This window comes from Panthera uncia, chromosome D2, assembly GCF_023721935.1.
Source record: "Panthera uncia isolate 11264 chromosome D2, Puncia_PCG_1.0, whole genome shotgun sequence".
In the NCBI taxonomy this organism is placed as follows: domain Eukaryota; kingdom Metazoa; phylum Chordata; class Mammalia; order Carnivora; family Felidae; genus Panthera; species Panthera uncia.
In genome coordinates this window covers 40089897-40111970 of record NC_064818.1, presented here as the reverse complement: position 1 = coordinate 40111970, position 22074 = coordinate 40089897, and the positions used below count along the sequence as shown (strand labels likewise).

General features: G+C 36.4%; 1 pseudogene; it reads right to left on the bottom strand.

Annotated features, from left to right (window-relative positions):
- LOC125933124 (ruvB-like 1) overlaps positions 1-20524 on the bottom strand; it is a 46223-nt pseudogene extending 25699 nt beyond the window's left edge.
- Between the last annotated feature and the right edge of the window lie 1550 nt (positions 20525-22074).

The window sequence follows — 22074 nt, the reverse complement described above, 5'->3', positions numbered from 1 at the left end:
TATTCACATATGTATACACATATATATTCATTTTAATGGTTGAATAATAGTTAATACAAATATATTATTTCTAATAATAGTTAATATAAATATAAATATGTATAGAGAGAGAGAGAGAAAGAGAGAGAGAGAAAGAGAGAGAGGAAACAGAAGGAGGAGACTGGTTCCCACATGGCTGCATTATTATTTATAAGTGAGATTGAGTTAAATGTTTAATTTACTGCTCTCACTGTCAGATTACATATCGGGTTTGTATTAACCGTATAAAATGAGTTGGGTTTACATGCTATGTTCTATGCTTCAAAATAAAGAAGATGACATGAAATCATTATAAAAAATTTGAGGACTGGTAAAACTTTCAAAAAATTTTATTTCACGTTTAAAATTTTAATTTCATAACTCTTGCTGTGTTTTTTTTTCAGAATGGGAATTTGAAATTTTTATTAATACATACACATTTTTATAATTTTAATTTAGTTTTTTACTTAATTTTTTTATGTCTATTTATTTGAGAGAGGGAGAAAAAGGCCACGAGAAGGGGAGGGGCAGAGATGGAGACACGGAATCCGAAACAGGTTCCAGGCTCCAGCTGTCAGCACAGAGCCCCATGCGGGGCTCAAACCCACGGACTGTAAGATCATGACCTGAGCCAAAGTCAGAGGCTTAACCGACTGAGCCACCCACATGCCCCAAGTTAATTTTTTATTTTAAAAACACTTAGAAGCATTCATTTATATTTTCTTCACTGTTTTCTAGGTCATTGTTTCATTCCATTATTGGAATTTTCATAGAACCAAACATTTTATGTATTACATTAGTTTTACCTTTTAAAGTTTATTGACTTTTTATGCTCTTTTAAATTGTTTTTGTGGTTTCTCATTTTTTTTTTAACTTAAGAAAGAGCTTATCTTAGATTTCTAGGCTGAATACTTTTTCAACAGAGTTTCTAAAGGATGATTATCCATTGTTACTATTTTCTAATTGACTCAAATCTGTGGTTTTGATTTTGGGTTTGATCTCAGGCTTTATTTAGAAGGGATTTTTGCTTGTTTGTTTGTTTTAATGTGAATGTCTTTGGATTCCTTTTTGCCTGTCTTTGTTTCTAGTTTTATTGCACCGTGGTAAATTTTAAGGGGGGGCGACTAAAGATATTTTACTTTTTTGAAAATATTGTTATTTTTTTGTATTTAGGTGCCAATTTAAATATGCCACACATATTTCTAAATAATTTCTATTTTCTTTCAAGGCATGAGTTTGATGAGGAGAAATGGAAATCAGTTTGATCTAACTTGTATTGCCTCAATTTCACTTTGTTTTAGATTTTTAAATGTATATATTTTCAGGCTCAGCTCATAAAAATAATGTCTTATATTTTCTATTAAAAGTTTAAAACTTTTTTATAGTTAGTTATTCAATCCATTTGAAATTTATTTTTGTTTTTGATAGGAAAATTGTCTATATTGTTTCATATGGCTCTCCATTTACCCCAGTGCTATTTATTGAATTTCTTCTCCTGAATCTTCACAGTGAGAAGGTGGGGGAGACCAATCAGGAATCTCTAGATTCCTTTCTGTTGAAACATCGAAATCTTGAGAATTTTTTCTCTAGTTTTGATGAGGTCAGAGAGGGAATGTTGAGTCTTATCATATCTTGCAGTGGGTTATCATACATTTATTCACATTTTTATATATGTTCTTATTCAAAGGGAGAATTCATATTCACTGAAATGTTTCTCTTCCCTCCTTTTTTTCTTTCTAGAAGTCTTTCCTCTTATACTTCATGACTCATAAAAACACTTCTCTATATTCTGATCTGGTCATTTATAATTTGGGAAAATGTTTGACTTCGGGTTTTAATTCTTAAAACTCTCTTAAAAACTTGCTTTCAAGCCAGGTGTTCTGCAAACCTCCTCATCTGAAAGTGTTATCCAAGGGTATGCCCAACACTGAGCATTACAGACACTTGAAAAAACACAGATTCGAGGAGGTTACTGGAGCATCAAGTTCAACTTCTAGTGAGACACTAAAAGCAGAATCAAGTTTGTAACCTTCAGCAATCTCTCTTCCACCTCAACTGTAGTAAATCAAAACTGCTTCATTTCAATGCGGGTATGACAAACCATTTGAGGTGAAATAATTTCAATTCACATGGGACATTTTGTCCAAGTCGGCTTCACTGATACTATTAACATAAAGAAAGCCTGAGAACAAATTATTTTGGGAAGATTTACAGCTCTAGAAATGAAGACACTGAATAATACCAGTTATGCCAAAACCCTCAAATAAAATTACTTTAAAAGTCAAATTCAGTAAGAACTACATTTACTTAAAATCCCTTTGTTAAAAAATAAGACATGGGGATGCTTGGGTGGCTCAGTCGGTTAAGTGTCCAACTCTTGAGTTTAGCTTGGGTCATGATCTCACAGTTTGTGGGATCGAGCCCTGTACTGGGCTTTATGCTGACACTGTGGAGCCTGTTTGGGATTCTCTCTCTCCCTCTCTCTCTGCCCTTCCCCTGCTTGTGCTCTTGTGTGCCCACTCTCTCTCTCTCAAAATAAATAAACATTAAAATAATAAACAAAACATTCATCTTCCATTTGATTGATGACAATTCTTCCTTTATTCAATATGTATTTACTGAGCTTTCTTTTCTTCTCTTTCTCAACTATTCAAATGAATCAAAATGCTTCCTGTGCAAGGACTTTAAACAAAATGCTCTCCTTCACCCCCACCCCTGCATTTTCTTTTTTTTTATTTTTTTAAAAATTTTTTTTTAACGTTTATTTATTTTTGAGACAGAGAGAGACAGAGCATGAACGGGGGAGGGTCAGAGAGAGGGAGACACAGAATCTGAAACAGGCTCCAGGCTCTGAGCTGTCAGCACAGAGCCCGACGCGGGGCTCAAATTCACGGACCGCGAGATCATGACCTGAGCCGAAGTCAGCCGCCCAACCGACTGAGCCACCCAGGCGCCCCTGCCCCTGCATTTTCTAATGAATGCACTACTCATCTTTCAGCTCCTGGATCAAACTTTACCTCTTTGTCAAATCACCATATCTTTGCACACATTCTTAGTATTCCTTACTATTACTACCGATGATGTGCTCCAGCTTTTATCAAAATGTAAAAGGGCAACTCTCCCACTTCACCAAATTCCATCGCACTCACCTCAGGAACTTCACTTATGCAATTATTTTCTCTCCCTTTGCATCATCAATTTCCTACTTTCTATTTTATCACTTACTTTAAATGTGTGTGTGTGTGTGTGTGTGTGTGTGTGTGATTTCTTAACCTCCTATCCTCTTTGACTACCACCTTATTTCTTGGTCTTATTCAGAGCTAAATGTCTTGTAATGCATTTCTATAGGGACTACTTTCTATGAAGCCTTACCTCATACTTCTCTCAGCCAATTTCAACTGGCCTTCCATTCCCCATCAACCTTAGGACACTGTCCCTGCCAAGATCACAACCACCTTCCATGTTGCCAAATCTTCACACGTTACTTCACCTCTCAGTGTTATCTAAGACCACTGACCCCTTTCTCCTTTTCTTGGTCTCTGTAAACTCAAATTGTCCTGCATATCCTCATCACCCCACCTGTTCCACTTCACTCTATGCTTCTGGCTTTTCTACTTTATTCTATTTCATAAATAGGCCTTCTGGGACCTCCTTAATGTTTTTACCTTTAGACTTTTTCTAGGGGTTCACATCTTTCTTATGACTGTAACCACTAACTGCATCCTGACGATTCACAAATCTGTGAGTCCAGCCTTGACTTCTTCCCAGAACTCTAGCCTCTAGCCTCCAGATGTGGATAGACATCTCAGACATACCTTGCTAGAGCAGCATGCTTATTCTCTATTCTCCTCACCTTCCAGCTAACCCTGCTCAAGTTGTTAGGGCTTCCTCAATATGAACAGTATCTATCTGACGGTTCAAGTTCAACTGGATGTTATTTATGATTTTCCTGCTTGTCCTCACATCCTTTCCATTGTCTAGTCCTGTTGACTTTATTTCCAAAAAACACACCTCCCTCTACATCTGTTAAATATACCTTAGTTCAAGGAACCAAACCTCCATTCCTTCTAATAGAACTCCACAATTCTGTCGTTGCCCTCCTACATTCATTACAAAGAAGTCAAAGAGATTTTTTTTAACTGTGAATGAGATACATCACTCTTTTACTTACACATCTCCAATGGCTTCACATCACAATTAGAATGAAATATAAATGATTCACCCTGGCTGACAAAGCCGCACATGGTCTCGTCTCTGCCTCCTTAGTGGTGTTCTCCTTCTCAGTCTAAAGCAGGAGTTCTCAACCTTAGCACTACTGACAGTTTAGGTCAGATAATTCTTTGCCGTGCGGTGCTGTCTTGTGCATTGTAGGATGCCTCTAGGCATTAGATGCCAAGAGCAACTTCTTCTCAAGCAGTGACAATCAAAACTATCTCCAGACATTGCCAAATGTCTCCTGGGGACCAAAATTCTTCCCGGTTGAGAAACACTCATCTTAAATGATCATCAGTCCAGTTGCCCAGACCATCCTGCATGCGTTTTGCCTGGTTATCATTACTCATAGCATCCATTTTTTTTTTTAATTTTTTTTTTCAACGTTTTTTATTTATTTTTGGGACAGAGAGAGACAGAGCATGAACGGGGGAGGGGCAGAGAGAGAGGGAGACACAGAATCGGAAACAGGCTCCAGGCTCCGAGCCATCAGCCCAGAGCCTGACGCGGGGCTCGAACTCACGGACCGCGAGATCGTGACCTGGCTGAAGTCGGACGCTCAACCGACTGCGCCACCCAGGCGCCCCCATAGCATCCATTTTTACTCCCAAAGATGTCTTGATTTGAATGTCTATTATATGGTCACCTTAATCTTCATCTAATATGATTTTTCATTTTATTCTGGCCTTTTGGTGTATGTGTGAGTTTTGTTTTGTTTTGAACATATCAGGTTTCTCCCAAGCTTAGGATCTTTGCTTGACTGTTTTATCTCCATGGAAAGTCCCTCGCCCAATGGATTTTTGTCTCGTTATTCAAATTTTAGTTTAAATAATTTTTCTTTTCTAGTCAAATTCAGAATAAAATAGCAATTGAATCATTCTCTATTCAATTACCACATCACTGTCTAAATTTGTTTATTTATTTCTCTATTTATTTTGAATCTATGTGCGTCCCACCCAACACTTAAGACAAATGCTTTGTCTCTCTGCTTAGAACAGTGCTTGGTCTATTGCAGGTACTGAATGAGTGAATGAGTGAATGGATGAATGAATGAAACTATTCTTGACAGCCCTTCCCCAACAAGGTTCAGTTTCCATGTTATATATCAGTATTGCACTCTGGATATTTACCTCCTGGCACTTTTCACATGTATTAATAAATAACTCATTAGCATAATTATTAATTCTTATAAGTGCCATGAGGGCAGGTTCTATATCTTTCTTTCTCAACTCTGAAATGGAGAATTTGTATTCCCTTATAAAATGCACTGCTTATACATTTTACTTGGACAATCAAATAAGTCAGTTAATCACAGTGCATATGTACATAGTACATAGGTAGAAACACTTGGAAAACATATCATCTTATTGGAAAGTTCTATTTGGATATTTCAAGATAAGTGCATATTTATTCTTGGGAAAATTTTAAATTATTTTGTATAATTCCAGTCATGTATGTGGTTGTTTTCTTTTCATCTCCCTCATGGTTTCATAAACATTGTAGGTCTTGGCTTCATCAGTAATTACCAATGATGGAAAAAAATGTATGCTTACTTAATTCCTTAAGTTGCATTCCCCTTGCAAATATAATGTAGCTGTTTTTCCATTCTCTGATATTGAAATCTCATATGATTACATGAGAAGTATAGAAGAAGCTCAATGTTGAATCTGTGAGGAAATCACTAACAGACTAGCATGTGTCATAGAAAGGTCTGCCTTCCTCAATGGCTTCTACTGAATGGCAGGAGGGTCTCAGAGCCAGTGTGATACAATTAGCATCACTTGCTTCTTAGTGACCCACTTTCCATTCATAATTGGTTATTTTCCTCTCAGTGTGATTACTAAAATCACACTATTTTAATGATAAAAGCCATGGGCAGACACTTGTAACTGTAGGTTCAGAAACATGAAAAATAATAACATATAAAAGGGAAAAGAGGCAAAGGTCAAAAGAAGGATGGAGTTGGGGGGTGGGGGTTGGAGAAGAATCTGGTATTTCAGGACAACAGGAAAATCAGGGTAGGATGAGATTCACCTGCCATTTGAAGATGTTGATATATACTTATTCATGATTAAGACAAAACAGAATTAAGAAGTATGCTTAGTATGGCTACATTTGTGGTCAGAGAGGTTTTGTAGAAGAGGCTGAACAGACATTGGAGAGCAGCTGTTGAGGTACAGAGTGATAGATAAGAGAGCATATATTTACAAATGAGTTCTAGGGTCCCAGGCTGATTGGAGTATATCCCAGATCCTGAGGGAACTTTGTTCTCAAATCTAATCCACCATCTGCTTTCTTAGAGGATTCACTGGGAAGACTGAAAACAAACAATACACTTTTAGAGAAGATAAGTCTGTAGAGTACATCCTTAAACTGTAAATCAATAAGTGTGCTAAATACAACAACAAAGCACTAAAACGCATTTATGAAATACTGGTGTATACTAACAAGTGCAAGTTGACATCACTGAGGGGCAACCTGGGTATACGAAAAACAAGTTAAGTCAAGTTCTCATTTCCTTCTTTGACTGCAATTCTAAATGGAATATAGGAAAAATGTGAAGTAGATGGGACACCTAGACACAACTTTAGATCCTTAAGGGCAACAAGAAAATAAATTATGTATCAGATTTTGTTCTGTGGCATAAGACCTGTGTTTTTTTGTATATGGAGCCATTAAGGATGGAATGGTTTTCTCTATCTTAATTATTCCTCTTTCCTAATCTTTCCTACTCTTTTCCTAATATTTCCTTTGGCTGGAAGAATTCTCTCTCTGCAGAAGCCAAGGATGTCAGATTCCTTCTTTCCCTTTTCCTAAATACAGCCAGGAGCTTAAACCTCACCTGAAATTATGACTTAGCATCTCACCTGCAAAATGGCAGCAATAATACCAATCTTGGAGGCTTTAACATCAGAGAGACTGGAATTAAATTAAATTAAGTGTGAAAAATAAGAGATATTAGGCTGTTTGAGAAGAATATACAAACTACTATGAGATTATGGAAGAGAGAAGAGAACTCCCTCAAGGGCAGATGGTAATGACTATAAAGGCAGTATAATAACATTTTCAAGTTTAGAATAAGATAAGATGGGTATATCTGGCTACAGGGTCTGCTTCTGGGCACCATGCACACCAGGACACATGAAAGACAGAGTGGCATCCATATCTTCCCTTGGTTGATAATGCCTCTCTGTCTGTTTTAAATCGTGCTTGTTAGCAATGAAATAGGAAAAATCAAATTACCTGAGATATTTGTGAGCTATATCTTTCTACCCTTGACTACTGTCCTAGGAAAAGTTCTTTTCCAAATAACGAGTTTCACTTGGGATATCATTCAGTTCTCCTTTGTCAGCACAAAGATGTCAGTGTCAACATTCTTTGTTTTGCTGAACCAAACTGGATGTTGAGCAGTTCAGTTCCAAGTCTATTGATAACATAGTAGTCTACGGTTATACAATTGTCAGTGTGTTTTTGATCATGCTCATTATATACTGTGATAAGTATCACTAATTTCTGGTACTATGATAATGTAGACCAATAATGAATCACCCCCAATAATGTACGGTTTTATGTTAAAGTAATATATATTTGCTTTAGAAGATAAAAATCCTAAAAAGTGAAAAGATGAAGTGATGTTATGAAGCAAATAATGTTACATAGGACCATGGGATTGATCTCTGGATCACAAGGTAGTAGCCAGTTAACTAGGGTTAAGGTTAGTCCTTTGGTAATGTTGACAGCCCTGGCTATGAAAAAGACAAGAGAGGTACCGGATGTCACTCCCAGAACCAATGCAATCTTTCTCTCCTCTCTTCTTTTTCTCCCTTCCTCCTTTATTTTAGTTTTTACTTTTGTAGCCTGGCTTCTTCTGCTTCATTAACTCATGTTCAATCATGGCTACCTTTCAGTTGACAATTAGCCCCTAAGTCTATATTACTAATAAATTGGAGGGAAACTGAATGAGGACTTGATCTCCTTCTAGGAATTTTAATACGTGTAATAAAGACTCAATAATTAAGAGCATTACACTGATCAACAGACAAACAGATCAATAGAAGAGAATAGGAAGATCAGAAATAGAACAAAATACATATTTGATATTTTGTTATTATTTTATATTCTATTAATTTATAAGTATACAATATTTAACATATAAATATCATTTAAATTATTGATACATGTGCTTTTAATAATTAATATTATTAAAGAAATCATTTGGGAATCTCTGTAATCATCTAAGAAAAAAGAAACCTGAATGTTTTTCAAGATTTGAGCATAACATAATGAAACTATCAAATTTAAATGGGATAATTATAGAATGAAGTTGGAGCGAAGAAGACCTTTTAAAAGTATTACACAAAATCCAGTAGCCACAACATAAAATAATCTATTCATTCTAATATAAGAAAGAAGGAAGGAAGGAAGGAAGGAAGGAGGAAAGGAGGGAATGAGGGAAGAAAGGAAGAAGGGAAAGTTTCCTGCTTGGCATGAACTATGATAACCAAAGACAAAATGCAAAGGTCAAAAGACAAAGAGTATTTGAACCTAATGTCACTATCAAAGTCCTAAATTCCTATATATATAAACAATTCCTACAAATCATTTAAGAAATGACCAATAACCAAAAGGAAATTGAGCAAGGTATATATTAAGAGAGTTCACAGGAAAAGAAATACAGTAGCTCTTAAACATATGAAAAGATGCTCTGTCACTCATCAGAAAAGAAATTCAATTAAAAACTGCATGAGAAAGTCAATTAAAAACTACTCTTCTAAGATTGAATAAAGATAAAATAGTTTGAGAAAACACTGTCAAAGAGACTTGGGAGAAATAGAGGGTTTGGGGAAGGTTTAAGAGTTTAAACTGGTACCACTCTAGGGATGACAATAAGTAAAATCCCTAAATCTACAAAGGGGCACATATTTGACTCAGATATTCCACTTCTAGAAATTAATCCTACATACTGCTGAAAATAGCATATTGTAAACAGCAAATAACCTAAATGCAAATCCACAGACGAGTTGTTAATTTTGTATTATATACAATCAGAGTAAAAGAAATATGCTATGCAATCATAAAAAGAATGAGAATGTTCTATATATATCAAAATAAAATGACCTTGAAGATCTATTTCTATTCAGAAAAGCAAGGTGTGCAACAGCATGTGTTATGAGCTGTTATTTACATAAAAAGGAAAAGGGATTTTTTTTTGTTCATTTTGTTTTTATAAATACATTATTTCTTTATATATTAATATATAACAAATATATTATTTATTGTCATTTATAACTTTATAAACACTTATAAGAAGCTAACAGCAATGATTGTCTGTGAGAGAAACCGGATGAATGGGGTGTGGGGGTGGAAGCTTTATTGTAATCCCTTTTCTATGCTTAGTATTGAACCATTTGAGTGTATCACTATCCTAAAATTAAATTAAACTTAAAAAAGTATTATAAAATAAAATATTGTGACTATAGTAATTATCCATAATACTTAGCAAAATCATAGGTATTTCATTGATAACCAAATCAGTTTTGAAGTGGATGGACTAAAAACACATTTAAAAATGAGAACTGGTAAAATACGTTGCCTTGGACAAGTTCTCTTTCACTCATTTAATCAAAATCTACCTGAATGCCTGATATGATGGAAGCATGGTAGGCACTTGGGATATAGCAGTAACCAAACCCAAAACAACCCCTGCTCTCCTGTAGAATCTCCATTTTATATTTCAATAATCTGCCGATTAAGTTCCATAATGAAACACCAAAAACGCACACACATATAAACAATAACAGAAGTATAAGCAACAGTCGAAGGACTTTATTTGGACCTATGGTGAAATATACTTAAGAAGTAATGGCATTTTTAAAATATGTTTGATATTAGAGCATGCTAGATCTTTTTCAGTTTATCTCTTCTTGTACCCTATAATAAATCTCCATAGTTTTCTTCATCTAGGACTAACCTTCTTAAAGTCTTATTTGTATTGTTCAAAAATAAATGGGAATAATAGTAGTAGCTATTTTATCTTTTACTTTTCAGAGTTAAATGGCAGAACATATAACACAGGTGAAAATACCTGCCAAAGTTTCTTGCATGAACTATAATAGGCCCTCAACAAATGTTACTTGTATCTGAATCTTCTTACATTATAGAAATACTTGCTTGAGTTTTAAATTCCACCTTGTTCACTCTTAGTTGAGGGGAAGCATTTACAGATTATCCACAAAACACTCCCATTAGGTCTGGAAAATGTTCCTGGGCCACTGATGTGGGTTATGCCCAATATTGGGAAATTTCCTACAGGTAAAATCACTTGAGTATTTCTGTGAAGATAAGAAATTATGAAAAACTGGAAATTTGATAATATCCTCATAATTTAAAACACAGTGGGAATCAACTGTTTATCTGCCAGGTCAATTTCACATTAATTCTCCCACAGAACTCCCCTAGAGGGTATGAAATATTCAAGATTCCAAAGAAAATGGAGACAATGAAGATATCAACCAATATAATTAAACAGAACATATTCATAGGAAGGGACTGAAAAGTTAGGAGAGCCAAAAATTCAGAAGATCCAATGTTTATTCTCAAAAATGTATTCTTATATAATATGAATCACAAAAAACTCATTTTAACTGCTCACAATTTTAGCAAGTGTGTTGTGAACTAGATTATTTATGTACTTTGCACTATATTGCTTAACACAATCATTGTACCCCAAACTGTCATAATTATGCACCTATCTCCTCAACTATTTTAAATTGAATTTTTAATTATACTGCTAGCCATGATACTTAATCAAGCTGCTCATTTCAAGAAATGATGGAGAATGCCTTGCTGTTAGAGCCTAATGAAAAATCAATCAATCAATCAATGGATAGACTAGATAAATAAAAAGACTCTTCTTGCAACAACTATTCCAAAAACAACATTGTCTGTATTACTTTACCCTTCAAATGTCCATTCCTTGGTTTAAAATTAAGAGCACAAACATTTTAATACCCCCCATAGAAAGCATCTGTAAGTTAAAGTGAACGTAAATTCTTAGAAACTGAGTAATTCTGGTGGGTTAATTAAATTCTCTGAGTCAGTTTCTTTATAGAATGACCATGATTTAGTGTGGGTAATAAATGGGAAAGTGTAGATAGAGACCTATCAAAATTCTCTGCACATAGGAAGTCCTCATTCCATGAAACTTCTTTGTTGGTGTTTGAAATATGGCCCTACTATTAAGAGAAAACCCGTAGGGGCACTTGGGTGGCTCAGTCGGTTAAGCGTCTGACTTCAGCTCAGGTCATGATCTCACGGTTTGTGAGTTCAAACCCTGCGTTGGGCTCTGTGCTGACAGCTCAGAGCCTGGAGCCTGCTTCAGATTCTGTGTCTCCCTCTCTCTCTAACCCTCCCCCGTTCATGCTCTGTCTCTCTCTGCCTCAAAAATAAATAAAACATTAAAAAAATTACAAAAAGAAAGAAAGGAAACCTGTAACCTTCTGTCTGTGATTATTGCCAACAATGTGGTCAATTTTTATACTTCTCTGTGCTCACTTTTGTAGTCCACATTATAAGAGGCTATTCACCATTTGTGTGTCCAGTTTTTAAAAACTACATAAAAACAGAAAGAGTGATGGTACTACCAAATTAGAAATAAGATGGTTAAAGCTCAAATCACTCCATTTCATGTCAGTCACAAGAGTGAAATTGTGCTATCATCCTCTCTTAAAAAGTTCTCTCAAGGAAAGGAGGATGGTGGGTGTGTGCTTGGTACCACACTACTTTGGTCATCTTCCATCATCAGCATCATGATGGAAGATGCTGAACACCACCAAAAAAATAAATAATTTCGCTACTTATTCCCAAAACCTAACAGCGCCTGAGTGCAAAATGTAAATAAATAGATGCATTCAGGAAAGTCTTATTAACATAGGTGAAAGGTGTTATAGTTTCCTCTGTGTTTTGTGGAAAGTGGTAATAATTAGGGATACATGTACTGTTATTAGATGTGATTGAAATCTATCCAAAATGGGGAGTATGAAAAGGAAGCACAAAATGTCATGTGCAAGGTAATCTCAGATGCTCCATACACCCTCAGGTGAGGGTCAGTTTAGTCTTGTGGTCATTGTTTCTTTGCTGTCACTCTACACGTATTCTTTGGCCAAAGTTTCCATCATTTTTCTTTCAATTCTTCTCTATACTCACTCAAAAGTGTATCACTTGGAAACTTCCAGATAAAAAAGCCATTGGAACACTCAAAAAGATTGTTCCCTCATGGATTTTCAGTGAAAATGACAAATACATTATGGTTACTGGAAGAAAGCTACATTAATGTCTAAATGTGTGTGAAGGGGAGCCCTCCTCATGCATAAGTAACAAGTCAACTATGACGAATATACAAATAAACTGCAAATATTGTGTATGTAAAATTAAACTGTATTGGAGACTGAATGAATTCGGGATTCCAACAGCCTATCTGAGTAGTAAGAACCCTTTTAAAATCTCTCAAATTGGGGAGAGGGGAGGAAAGGCAGTGGAAAGTGGAGAGGGGAGGAAAGGCAGTGGATAAATTGGACTGTGTTCTTCATCCTTCATCTTTGCCCAAAGGATTGTATGGGGATCTAGACATGACCTGTCAGAAGACACCTCACATTCCAATACAGCACAGCAGTGTGAAAAGTAACATAGAAAAAGAGTGATGCTTCAAAGAAGGGGCAGTGATGTGAGGATTCATAATAATTAAACTCTATGGGAAAGAGTTTCTGTCAGCTTTGAATCTGCTTCTTCATTTTTTATTTTTAGACCGCGTAACCTATGGAGTTCACATTGTAGCACTACCACTTACTAAGTGTGTATCTTCGGGCAAAGAATTTTACTATTTTTGATTTAATTGTTTTCATCATTGACATAGGGGTTACTTTTGTATCTACTCCACAGAGCTGTAAGAGGATTGTAAAGTGCTGAGAATGGTGCCTGGCACCATTTGTATTTGTAAGAATTAAAAAATTTGTCCGATATGTCATTTGCAAATATCTTTTCCCATTCCGTTGGTTGCCTTTGAGTTTTGTTGGTTGTTTCCTTTGCTGTGCAGAAGCTTTTTATCTTCATAAGGTCCCAGTAATTCACTTTTGCTTTTAATTCCCTTGCCTTTGGGGATGTGTCGAGTAAGAGATTGCTACGGCTGAGGTCAGAGAGGTCTTTTCCTGCTTTCTCCTCTAAGGTTTTGATGGTTTCCTGTCTCACATTCAGGTCCTTTATCCATTTTGAGTTTATTTTTGTGAATGGTGTGACAAAGTGGTCTAGTTTCAACCTTCTGCATGTTGCTGTCCAGTTCTCCCAGCACCATTTGTTAAAGAGACTGTCTTTTTTCCATTGGATATTCTTTCCTGCTTTGTCAAAGATGAGTTGGCCATACGTTTGTGGGTCTAGTTCTGGGGTTTCTATTCTATTCCCTTGGTCTATGTGTCTGTTTTTATGCCAATACCATGCTGTCTTGATGATTACAGCTTTGTAGTAGAGGCTAAAGTCTGGGATTGTGATGTCTCCCACTTTGGTCTTCTTCTTCAAAATTATTTTGGCTATTCGGGGTCTTTTGTGGTTCCATACAAATTTTAGGATTGCTTGTTCTAGCTTCGAGAAGAATTCTGGTGCAATTTTGATTGGGATTGCATTGAATGTGATAGATAGCTTTGGGTAGTATTGACATTTTAACAATATTTTTTCTTCCAAAATCTATAAAGAACTCACCAAACTCCACACCCAAAAAATAAATAATCCAGTGAAGAAATGGGCAGAAAACATGAATAGACACTTCTTTAAAGAAGACATCTGGATGGCCAACAGGTACATGAAAAGATGCTCAATGTCACTCTTCATCAGGGAAATTAAAATCAAAACCACACTCAGATACCACCTCACACCAGTCAGAGTGGCTAAAATGAACAAATCAGGAGACTATAGATGCTGGTGAGGATGTGGAGAAAGAGGAACCCTCTTGCACTGTTGGTGGGAATGCAAACTGGTGCAGCCGCTCTGGAAATCAGTGTGGAGATTCCTCAAAAAATTAAAAATAGATCTACCCTATGACTCAGCAATAGCACTGCTAGGAATTTACCCAAGGGATACAGGAGTACTGATGCATAGGAGCACTTGTACCCCAATGCTTATAGCAGCACTCTCAGCAATAGCCAAATTGTGTAAAGAGCCTAAATGTCCATCAACTGATGAATGGATAAAGAAATTGTGGTTTATATACACAATGGAATACTACTTGGCAATAAGAAAGAATGAAATATGACCTTTTGTAGCAATGTGGATGGAACTGGAGAGTGTTATGTTAAGTGAAATAAGTCATACAGAGAAAGACAGATACCATATGTTTTCACCCTTATGTGGATCCTGAGAAACTTAACAGAAGACCATGGGGGGAGGGGAAGGAAAGGAAAAAAAGATTAGAGAGGGAGGGAGGCAAACCATAAGAGACTCTTAAAAACTGAGAACAAACTGAGGGTTGATGGGGGGTGGGAGGGAGGGGAAAGTGGGTGATGGGCATTGAGGAAGGCACCTGTTGGGATGAGCACTGGGTGTTGTATGGAAACCAAGTTGACAATAAAGTTCATATTAAATAATAAGTAAATAAATAAATAATGAAAATAAATAAATAAAAAATAAAAATAAAATATGTGGGGCGCCTGGGTGGCTCTGTCGGTTGAGTGTCCGACTTTGGCTCAGGTCATGATCTTGCAGCTCGTGAGTTTGAGTCCCGTGTTGGGCTCTGTGCTGGCAGCTCAGAGCCTGTAGCCTGTTTCAGATTCTGTATCTCCCTCTCTCTCTGCCCCTCCCCTGCTTATGCTCTGTGTCTCTCTGTCTCAAAAATAAATAAATGTTAAAATAAAAAAATTCTAAAAATAAAATAAAATATGAGAAACCTCCCAGAAAGCAAAAGGCTATTTTCAGCTGAGATTGTCTGTGTGCAGACAATCCTTTGGAATAAAGTAAATGTCCAAGAATCCACATGGATGAATGAATGGATGAATCCAATCAAACAAATAAACAAATAAATGGAGATACACACACACACACACACACACACACAAAAGAATTAAAAAATTTGTAAGAATTAAAAAAAATGTTTGTTGTTATTTTTATCCTTTAAATAACTACTGAGTTAATAAATATGTATTATAGAAAACTGGGAGAATACAGAAAAATACTGGTAAGAAAAATTATAATCATACCACATTTTGCAATGCATTGCCGTCTAGATTTTTTTTTGAAGTTCATGTATTAAATGTAAACATATATTTTACAAATATGGGAGACCATAAAGTACTGTTTCACATTTTTTTTGGTCTTTGTAATTATTCATAGAACTTGTTCTTCACTCTCTCATGAATATAAATTGCAGATTATGACTATATGCAACCAAACATACATACATGGTCATACTAAATTATATAGACAATCAAATTTTAATAGTTAAATTAATAAAATATTTATCTCATTTCATGTGAAAGAAGCCCAAGTATTAAAACATATGAACTACTTTTTAAAATAACTGATAGATTTGATCACATAAAAGGCAAAACTTCTGTGTGTGTCAAAAAACACAAGTTACAGATCAAAGAGCAATCTAGAAAAATTATAACATGTGATAGTGCACAGTTTGTTATCCTCAAAATACCAAACTTTTTAAAGAAGACAAAAAAGTTATCAGACTTGAAAGTGAGCAAGGAAAATAATTTAAAAATCCACAAAAGTAGAAATGAAACTGATCAACTGATCAATATACAAATGAAAAAGTATTCAATTGTGTTGGTAATCTAAGAAATTCTTTTTAAAACACTAGTGAGCTATAATTTTCCCTATAAAATTATCAACTAAAAAATTCTATTCATTTCTGGTGAGGGGAAAAAGTAAAATCAACTTTCTCATACTGTGTTCATGGAAATATAAATTAATATAACTTTTCAGGAGAAAAAAAGTTTTCAAAGCATATAAAAAGTCCAGAAATGTATTCTTAAAAAATAATCTGTACCACAAGGTAGAGACTTATGCATAATGCTTATCAATGCATAAGTAATTATGTAATCACAAAAAATTGGAAATACACTAAATGACCCAGCATAGAAGATTGGTAAATAATTTATATGATATGTGTATAATGTTAGACTCTTTAAATTAATAGTTTAGAAAAATTCAGGATTATATAATGCTGTGGGGAAAAGGTCATAATATATTAAGTGATGACAAAAAGCAGATTACGAAGTATGTATAGAATGATCCCAACTTTGTAAGAAGAATTAATATATTATGCAGCAAAATGTTAGAATTTAATTCCTCATACCTCACATTTGATGTAAGGTGTCAATAAAAGAGATAATAGATAATGAAGTGTGAGACTAATCACTAAATGTAGAATTTATAAAGGAAATAATTGAACTATCTAGAGCCATTCCATAACACTTGATCTTTCTCGCTGACTCTGAAAACATTAAAGGAGCAGGGGAAGATGGGTAAGAAAACCATTTGGTTCTGAGAGTCTGATGACTCTCAAGAGCATGTTCGGACAACAGAAATGTTGACAGGTCCTGTAGACTAGCTGTGGGCCACACACAAGAAAGACAGGATGCAGACTGTCTTAAGACCAGCCAGCCTGAGCAGGCATAAGGACAGTCCACTATTGTCCTAGGTGGAGTAGACCCTCAGCAAGCTAGGGCTCAGTTAGAGAAAGCAGCAGTTAGCAAGCTGGGAAGAAAGAAGCAGAGCAGAGAAGCTGAGGGAGGCAATGGTATCTGGCCCTAGACATCTTGCTTTCAATATATTGATTGATACTGCATATATATACAGATACACACACACACACACACACACACACACAGACACATATTTCCACATGAAAATTATAAAATAGTTGGATTGCTATGCAGTAAAATGATTATTAGTGGTTATCTCTGAATGATGTGATGCTGGGAATTTTGTTCTTTGTTTATAAATATATTTACCTTCCTAGTGTTCTAGAAATTGGGTGCATTTGCATGTTTAATTGGTAAATGTTAGGTATTTTGTACAAATTAAAAGGGTAGATTTGAAGGTAATAGCATTTGAATGAGAAAAAAACCATAGATCTGACAGAACTGATAGACTTTATGAAATTGACAGAGGCATGGTTAAAATCTGACAATTCTGCAACTTCTCTTTCAAGTCCAGATAAGTGGTAATAAGAGTTAAAGAAGGGTTGCAGATTTTTGAATGGATCCATTCTGCTAACCATATTTTTATGGCTACTGGAAAGCAAAGTAATTTAAAAGACTTAAATATTCTGAGTGGATTCCAGTCTAGAAGATACCCCCTCTTATCAATATCGATTAATAGACCAGGGACAGGTGGTGACAGTTTATGCTCCGTACCCTCAAGAGACTTCTTTTTCTCCATCTGATTTATACTGGAAATTTCCTTCCCAGGACCATGTTGCACACCTTTGTATAGAATCCTTCTCAATCTAGGGTGAATGATCCTTATACAGTTGGGCCGTGTACAGCCTGTATACACAGCCACAGCACCCCATGTGAAAACTCATTATAATATTCTCTCATAGATAAGCTTTCTGTGAGCAACCCAAATCTCCCCCCTTAACTTTATGTGAACTTATGTTGCCCAACCATTTTTATGATCTTTCCTTAATCTGTCTTGTCTTTTATGTGTGTTTTTTTTTTTCTTGTTTTTTCTTGCCTCTATGCAATTGGATATACTTGACATCAGGAAATATGCCTCATGCTTTTTAATTCATGGAAGTACCTGTCTCAGTAACTTGTATATTGTGCAGTTATAAAGGCAATAATAATGGTTTAAGTAAATTAAAAAAAACAATCATAATTATAATAATAGAGAACATTTATTGGGCTCCTACAATGTGCCAAGCACAAAGTTCTCTGAATGAATTGTTTTATTTAATTCTAACAATAACTATATAGGTTAGAGACTATTCATATTTTATAAAGAAGAAAACCAGAACCCATCAAGTTTAGGTAAGATTATCTCAAATGCTTAATACATTTGAATGAATGAGGAAATGAAAAATTTTTTCTCTCTCTTGGGGACATTACATCCTTTGGCACCTACAATTCAATTTAAATAGAGGCAATTTACTAGACTATGAGTTTATTGATAGTAGGGCCCTTAATTATTATTGTATGAAGCCATAGCATGGCGTACTTTATATGTGTCTAATTATGGAATAAATAAAAGAATGAACAAAAAGATATATTAATTCAGCTATGCATCTGACTCCACCTCTGAATGGCTTGCAGAGACAGCCACCTCTGTACTAAGGTTTGCTTTCTTCTTTTAACCAGGATCCTTCTACAGATAAAGAAACAGGCTCAATCACACTATGATTTTCCCAAGGCCACACTGCTAAGAGCAAGTGGTCACAGGATTAGAACCAAAACCCTTTAACTCTTAATTCAGAGCACCTTCCCTTACACTTTTCCACCTAATTGTAGACACATAAAACACTTTCCTGTAAGGTAGAAAACATTTAGAAATTGTAGAAACAATTTCATGCAATCATGAAATTGAGAAAAGCAAGAATGCAGAGCATGAGTTTCTTTGGGAAAGTTCCAACTGATATTCTTCAAGGAAACCTCCTGAGTCTGCTTAGTCAACACCTACCTGGGCTCTGGGGCTCCACAATGATTCTTTGAGGAAGCTCTCAAGTTTCCTTGTCCTTCACTGAGCTCCACACTGCAAACAGCATCACTCTGCCCTGAGCTGAATGGTTTGAGCACTGGGTGAGTGATGACCGAATGGGATTCCCAGCACATGAAGAAAGAGACCTACTGTGTTCAGGCATGATAAATTTGTTGCCCCTGCAAACCATTAGGAATTGGGCTGTGTTGACTGACTCACTGCCAGTACTCCCTCTGGAGCTAGAACCACAAGCTAGGGCAAATTTATTTTTTGGATTCCCAGGATTATTCCTGGGAAGTCGGGGTCACATTAACACAGGTTGGAGGGATGGGAAGTTTAAACCCACACCATTTTTTTTCTGCTAGCCTTCCTCTGAACCATGGCTTCTGGTACCTTACAGGCCACTTTAAGGGCAGAGCCTAGTTTCTAAGATATGAAGAAATGAAAGTGTGACTGTAAATCAGTACTAATAACCAGATTAGGCCTAAAGTGTAATTGTTTATGCTAAGCCCCACATCAGCAAACCAAAACTTAACTTTAAGTTTCTATGCTATGCTCTCCCACACAAGGAAGGCCAAGGTCAACCAATCCATGCTTGCTTGCTCAACACAAGTTACCTGACCTGGCTCTAAGACTTCTTTGTTCCATATAAAGAAGGTAACCCTGCTCTAACCAATCAGCAAACACCCAGTGTAAATTCCTTATTCCTACTCACTTTGGTTTATAAAAATCTCTCACCTTCTACAGCTCTTTAGAGGTCTTTTCTATCTGCTAGATTGGATGCTGCCCCATTCATGAATTGCTGAATATCTATTAGATGTGTAAATTGTAGAGATTTTTCTTTTAACAGTTTATATGGACTGCATCCTAAGCTCTCCTCCATCTTCCCTTTGTGGAGACTAGATGACTCTGAGAGTTGAAACTACAAAAGTCCCATGCCAAAGTTTGGGCCTGATGATTTGTCACCTGTAGCCAGCCATGGGGACCCTGGGTGGTAGATGCTGATGTAGAGGGGAAGTCACAGTTAGGTTTGGTAATGGCTACTTCCAGCCGCATGGGAGGAGGACCCTTACTGTGGATGGGTGTCTTCTCCACCTCATACCATTCTTTGATTCCATTCTGAATCCATTCTCTGGAGCTGCTCTCAGGCTTCCAATGGCCAGTGATGATATGAGGATCTTCATTATAACTCAGGTCAGCAAGTGCTCCTAAGAGAAGAGACCCAATCTGTCTGAATCTTTGACCAGCTCATGATTCTTCAGGTCCATCTGGCTCTGCCTCAAGGCTGAATATGGTATCTTACCTGGGTGGGTACAGGTCATTAGGAAGAGAAAACCGGAAAGGAGTGTATAGGTTGATCCCGTGTTTGAGGGAAAGGAGACTGGTTCTGAATGAATTAAATCAGAAATTGTCTAGAAGACTGTGGGGCTTCCTGGAAGTTGACTGTTGCTATCCATGGGCAGGGCTGGCTGGCATCAGTGGGAGGCAGGGTATAGATATATGCTAGTCAGGTATGCTACATCAGCTGGTGCTAACTCCTTCATAGACGGTCATCTCCTCTTGACCATAGTCTGTTCCTCTTACCATTTACTACTGAACCCATGCTTACTACTCATCTTTGTGATCAGAATGTGGCTTCTGTGCACTGAATCTGTATGAGGGTTTGATTTCCTGATAGTTATATGCATAAGATATTTTTTCAAAAACTGACATGAAGGCACTCTATAAGTTTGATTCATGTGTGTATACAACACTTCCTGAGTGGAGTTAACCACAGGCTTTTTGGGGGGTAAAAAATGAGGTTTTGGAATAGCAGGTCTGAGGATCCAGCCTGGGATCATGGTACAGACACTGGTCATAGTAGCCATTGAGACTTCTCATAGTGACATCCTGGCATTATTTCCCCAAATACACCTATATTGAGGTTTTATTTATTTATTTTTTAAATTAATTGGAAAGATGAACATTTCCAATAAAGTCTGCATTGGCTGGGGAAGAATAAAATGTCAGAGGCTTCTAACTCTCTGTTAACTGGGATTTCGCTACAATTGAGCATGCCTCCAGAGAATGGGGAGGGGGGGATGAAGGACGAAGGGAGAGAAGAAAGGGGAGAAAGGAGGAAAAAAGAGGGAGGGAGTTGGAGGGAAGCCTTTTTCCTGAGAGCAGAGTCACTCTAGGATATCATGTGCAGCAAATTAAACGATCCTTCAGCAAGAATTTTGACAAGAAAATTTCATTAGGGATTTAAATCTCTATGGAAGCTCAAGTTGCTGCATTAAGATATGAAAATTGTGCAAATATTGTTCCTTAGAATAATGTTGGCTGCAGGTCATTGGGTTTCAGTCAATGAAATTTAGAGTGATAAATGTCATAGTGGAAATAACTGGAGGAAGGAGGAGGAGGAAGGGAAGAGCCCTGCAGTCGCGTGCGCAGGCCCCGGAATCATTTGGATCAGAAGGTAGACTCCAGCATTAACTAGCTGCATGACCTTGAGCAAGTTTATTAAACATCTCTGAGGCCCAATTTCCTCATCTATAAAATGTGAGCAGTTGCCAGGTAAGGCTCTTTGGCACAGTGACTGGCACATGTGTGCTCTAAACACATATTAGTATGATTATAATGATGAATCAAGGAAGTGGGATAATGTTTATCTGGCACTGACTTCTTGTCAACCTTAGTGATAGGTGCCTGTAGGAATTACTATTGCCATTACTGGGGTGATAAGCCTGAGGCTCAGGGGCCAAGTGAATCTGTCAAGATCACAAAGGAGTAAGTGTTTCCACCAGAATCATGCCCATGCTTATGTATGCATGTGTTTTTCTCCCTTTGGCATATGTTCAGAAAATATCTGTGGAATGAATCAATAACTGTATACATAAATGGAGGCATGCATGGATACATGGTGTTATAATGTTTTTCCCATTTAAACTGTATATCAGGGACTCATCCATTGGGTTTCTCAGTGCTTTATTTTTTAGCTTTTATTTCAAGACTTTCTGGAGTTTTGATTCACATAATGATATGCCATATTATAGGAAACAGGAGAAAAAGGAAAAAAAATCATATACTTCCACAATCCAAATACTAAAATTCCCTTTCAGCATTTCAGTATATGTTTTTTTTTTTTCTACCATTGGACCAAGGGATATTCCT